Raw genomic sequence first — 6,078 nt, forward strand, 5'->3', positions numbered from 1 at the left:
AACGGCATTGCAACGTCACAAAAAAGACAATAAAATGATATTCTATGCTATTCTATTTTTCTCACTCCTGTCAAAGCCATGGAAAGCCAAGGGATGGATCATATTTATCTTTTTCTACTGATCTCCCTGAATGGCTCTAGTAGTTAACATTGTGTGTAAATACTTTTGATTGTTCATGTGTTGCATTCATTAACGTCTGATTGCCAAACAGCTAGACTTCCTGTAGTTGAATATTCCTCTCACTTTTCTCTGACCTCAGTAGTAGATGGTGATGTTGTCATATATTCAGAGGCAACATTTATCATCAGCTTGAGTGAGAAGTTGCCCCTAACCTGAGATCTAGGATCAGATTAGCCAACTCCAAATGGTATGATGTATTTGATACCATTCCACTTATTCCGCTCCAACCATTACCACGAGCCCGTCCTCCCCAATTAAGGTGCCACCAACCTCCTGTGGGGAGGATACAAAAAGATCTGACCCAGGACCAGTGGTTAGGGGAAACTTCTACCAGCTCCATATACAATATGGCACTGATGATCGTTTTTTTGTTTCTAACTTGTGCTCAATCGTGTGCTGTGCCCTGGTGTTGTGAAGCATCTTGTATTCCATAACTAATTGTTTCTCTCAAACAGGAAATGCTTCTATTACTTTTTTTAAATCCTATCTATCCAGTAACATGATGTGGTTTCTACTGTATAATCATTAAATTAAACTCCTCCTTGTGACTTGATGTTTGAGTAAAACTGTCCAGAGAGTCATACTAAGGCCTCTATTAAATCTGTATTGCGGAAGTTCAGCGTTACAGCGTGATTGAAATGTAAGGGCAATATTCCCGCGTTAGTGGAAACTGCATTCATGGTAAACGCTGCATATGTCGGCTCAATCGGACATTACCTTTACATTTCTACTGTAACTCTTCAGCGATGCAGATTGATTAGAGTCCTAAATAAATGTAAATATTTCCATAGCTGGACATATTCCACCGAACTCACATTGTATAATGTACGCAGTGTGTGTCTGTGTGCGTGTGTGTACATAGGCAGTAGTAGTTTGTTAACACAGACACTGCGTAAACAATGCTTTTGTGGGTTTTATTGAATTCCAGTCAGAGGGTTCACCATGTCTCTGTTTGAAGCTGTGAAGAGTCTGACCCAGTAGAAATGTAAAACTGTCTTACAGCCATCTGTGTGTTCCTCTGAATTGTCTGTCTCTGTACTGAAACATGGTGGACTATTAAATAGAACAGGTCTAGTCTTGGTCTCTATGGTCTGGTCTTCATAACATAGCCAAAGAAACGTGTATTTGTCGTCTGTTCTTTATAGTGAAGTATTACAGATGAGAACAGTAAGTGAGCGTCATTTCTAACAGCTGTAGTTACATCATAACAACCACTGGTGGGCGATATATATCAGAGAGCACAACAGGGAGTTGAATGAAGCCTCTCCTTGCTCAATGCTCGGCTGAATGTAAACAAAAGAGCGGGAAAGTTCACAAGATGGCTACACAGCTGGATGTCCCCAACTAACAGGAAACCCCCACAAATTGAGGTGGATACAGAGACCTGATTGTGCTACTTTAGTTTAACGCACTCGTTATAAATCCGTTTGGATAAGAACCTCTGATAAGTTTGCTAAAGTACTAAATGTGTGGTGTTTAGGCCTAGACGTTGATTAAAGCACAATATTCAGAAATCGCTCCGCCATTTCCTGGTTGCTCAAATTCGAATATTTGCCTAATTTTAGTTGACGTGACAAAACAAGCACTCAGAGTGTAGAGAATCATTGTACCATCTAAAACGCTGTGAAATATATTTTTCAGCTGTTTGAAGCTGGTGTACAAAATTGAAAGTAAACGATACACAAACTTAACTTAAGAACGGGAAGCATAGAAATAGCACATATAGAACAGATTTACCACCTCTAATAGTTGCTTTCAATGAGAAGGACACATCTATAACTCTAAGTTCTGTGTGAATTTGGTTGGGTCCCTCAAAAAGTTACCAGCTAGCCCTTGGTCATAACTCTCAGTTCCATTACATTACAAGTAAGAGTCATTGGATGAAGGCTTCTTCTGGGGGGAGTTGTGTTAAGAGCTCCGATGCTCGGTCTGAACATTAACACACATTGCTTGCTGTGCCGTTTTGGAAGCATAAGGACCTTATCTTTCATAATCGGCAATAAATAATTTTCAAAAAACAAAAGGTTAAATTGATACACTTCTTTATAGGCTTTGGGTTCCCATGTTACAGCGCTTGCTCACGGGAAGATAGAGTGGACTACCTGTGCTAATTAGCTATCTGCATTTCCAAACACCTGTGTGTAAATGTAAGATGGACACCGGAAACGTGTTGTCACTGAAAAATCCTGTGGGCTGCAACTGTGTTAAAACAGTGTACAGCAGTGGAGGCTGGTAGGAGGATGGGCTCATTGTAATAGCTGGAATGGAACATATGGAAACCACACATTTGACTCTTATTCTATTCCAGTGTGTATCTTGCATTTGTGAAATTTGTTTCATGTGATATGAAAGTAGAGGGATTTATGTTTCTAGAACCACAACGGAATTGAGAATCGATTCACGTTTAGACCGAGTATTTGGCTGTTTTGTCTTCCAGAGTCAATTCTCCCTTTAAACAGAACATGTAAGGTCCTTGGACTAAGGAGTAACGTTGGGCTCCTTTAGTCCATCATTGGGATAGCTACTGACTAACTAACTATACAGATGTGTTGTATTCTTCTCAAAACTGGTTGCATGGCTATTTTCTATCCTGTAGGCACCTGCAATTTAGCACAGGTGGGATAAATTACACAATAAACGAGAATCATTGCCGCCAACCAAAATAATTAGAATTTTGAATATTATTCCAGGCCATTTTTGAGTTTTAAGCGAAACATCTCAATAACCAGGTTTCCATCCAAACTTTTTATGCGAGTAAAGTACATGTTGGATAAAAAAAAATGTCAAGCCCGGCTTGATGGAAACAGCAAAATGGTCAGTAAACTTTCCATATGTCGACAAAACAAAATACGCTAGACAAGGTGGGATCTTTTTGTATTGGTAAAATTAATTATGCGAGAAATGGCAGTGGAAACGCTTTAATAAAAGTTTTTTGCGAATACAACCACCGACTTTTTCTCTTCTCGTGTCAATCTCCTCTTGGCGAAGCCCCAGAAAGTGGGGGTGTTTGTGGATTATGAGGCGGGTCGGGTCTCCTTATATGTGAAGGCCAGGTCTCATATCTACTCTTTCATTGGCTACACCTACACTGAGAAACTCTATCCATTCTTTGAAATCAGGTTAAATAAAGATCAAAATTCATTGACCATCACCCACGTGAGCAACTTAGACTTGTTGAGAGATCTGAAAATGTTCCTCATACATTATGTTCTGTTTGCCTAGCTATGTACAGTATATCAAGGTGATGTCTAACTGCTCTGATGGAAGGGCATGGTATACTTTGGTATACTTGTATGATGAATACAACTGTTTGTAATCTAATGTCAATGTTAAACGGAATAAATACTTTACTAAACTGTAAGAACGAATGAGGTGACTGGTCTCAATGTGTTATCTAATGCTACAGAATCATACATCACTAATCTGACAGAAATAACAGGTTTCTGCGTCTATTGACGCTGATCTGTTGTACTACATGAAGTTCTAATGCCACCTTGTGGCCTCAGATAAAAGGGTTCTCCAGAGTTTCTCCTTCAGTGCTGCGTCTTAGCCCAGGGCACCAGACCATGTGGTACAATGGCAATATACGACTTAAGATTCCGGTGGCGACCAGGGGTACTTCTCGATAGTCTTTCCTTAAATTCCTCGTCCTCTCCCTGGCTGCCTCTTTCTCAACCTATCAAAGGGAAGCGAGGAGAGTATTCGAGGACGTCCAAGCGCGTTTTTCTTGTTTCCCCTCTCCTCACATCCGTCTCAAAATGTCAGAGGTAGGTTTAGGGCTCAATTCAATCCGTATCGCGGAAATTCTGTACTATAGCGCGATTGAAATGTAAAGGTAATTTCCGATTGATCAGACATACAGTGCATTCGGAAAGTATTCAGACCCCTTCTCTTTCTCCACATATTTTTTTCCCCTCAATCTACACACAATACCCCATAATGAAAAAGCGAAAACAGATTTTTTTGAAATTTTAGCAAATGTATTAAAAATGAAAAACAGAAATACCTTATTTACATAAGTATTCAGATCCTTTGCTATGAGACTCGAAATTGAGCTCAGGTGCATCCTGTTTCCATTGATCATCCTTGAGATGTTTCCACAACTTGATTGGAGTACACCTGTGGTAAATTCAATAGATTGGACATGATTTGGAAAGGCTCACACCTGTCTAGATAAGGTCCCACAGTTGACAGTGCATGTCAGAGCAAAAACCAAGCCATGAGGTCGAAGGAATTGTCCGTAGAGCTCCGAGACAGGATTGTGTCGAGGCACAGTTCTGTGGAAGGATACCAAAACATTTCAGCAGCATTGAAGGTTCCCAAGAACACAGTGGCCTCCATCATTCTTCAATGGAAGAAGTTTGGAACCACCAAGACTCTTCCTAGAGCTGGCCGCCCGGCCAAACTGAGCAACCGGGGGAGAAGGGCCTTGGTCAGGGAGGTGACCAAGAACCCGATAGTCACTCTGACAGAGATCCAGAGTCCCCTGTAGCTCAGTTGGTAGAGCATGGCGCTTGCAACGCCAGGGTTGTGGGTGCGTTTCTCACGGGGGGCCAGTATGAAAATGTATGCACTCACTAACTGTAAGCCGCTCTGGATAAGAGCATCTGCTAAATGACTAAAATGTAAATTAGATGGGAGAACCTTCCAGAAGGACAACCATCTCTGCAGCACTCCACCAATAAGGCCTTTATGGTAGAGTGGCCAGACGGAAGTCACTCCTCAGTAAAAGGCACATGACAGCCGGCTTGGAGTTTGTCAAAAGGCACCTAAAGAACTTTCAGACCATGAGAAACAAGATTCTCTGGTCTGATGAAACCAAGATTGAACTCTTTGGCCTGAATACCAAGCGTCACGTCTGGAGGAAACCTGGCACCATCCCTACGGTGAAGCATGGTGGGGGCAGCATCATGCTGTGGGGATGTTTTTCAGCGGCAGGGACTGGGAGACTAGTCAGGATCGAGGCAAAGATGAAAGGAGCAAAGTACAGACAGATCCTTGATGAAAACCTGCTCCAGATGGCTCAGGACCTCAGACTGGGGTGAAGGTTCACCTTCCAACAGGACAACGACCCTAAGCACACAGCCAAGACAACACAGAAGTGGCTTCAGGACAAGTCTCTGATTGTCCTTGAGTGGCCCAGCCAGAGCCCAGACTTGAACCCGATCGAACATCTCTGGAGAGACCTGAAAATAGCAGTGCAGCGACGCTTCCCATCCAACCTGACAGAGCTTGAGAGGATCTGCAGAGAAGAATGGGATAAACTCCCCAAATACAGGTGTGCCAAGCTTGTAGAGTCAAATCCAAGAAGACTTCAGGCTGTAATCACTGCCAAAGGTGTTTCAACAAAGTACTGAGTAAAGGGTCTGAATACTTATGTAAATGTGAGATTTTCGCTTTGAATTTTTAATACATTTGCAGAAATGTCTAAAAACCTGTTTTTGCTTTGTCATTGTGGGGTATTGTGTGTAGATTGATGAGAAAAAAACAACAATTTAATCAATTTGAAAATAAGGCTGTAACATAACAAAGTGGAAAAAGTCAAGGGGTCTGAATACTTTCCGAATGCACTGTATGCAGCATTTAACGTGAATGCAGTCTCCATGAACGCGGGAACATTGCCTTTAAATTTCAAATGTGCTATAGCGCTGAAGTTACACGATATGGATTGAATCAAGCCCTAAGTAACAAGATTGGAGGAGGATCGCATCCCTCTGACATTTTGAGGAGGTGGGCAGAAGATGGGAGAGAAACAAGGAATTGTAGAAAGACTTGAGAATGAGTCAAGGTCAAGATGATGTCTGTAACCTTTGAGAAGACAAAATGGGCAGAGAACGAGAGAGAGACAGAGAGAGAGAGAGAGACAGATGGCCAGAGAGATGGAGACGGACAGCATGC

Source organism: Coregonus lavaretus, assembly GCF_964263955.1.
Source record: "Coregonus lavaretus genome assembly, contig: HAP1_SCAFFOLD_7271, whole genome shotgun sequence".
NCBI lineage: Eukaryota > Metazoa > Chordata > Actinopteri > Salmoniformes > Salmonidae > Coregonus > Coregonus lavaretus.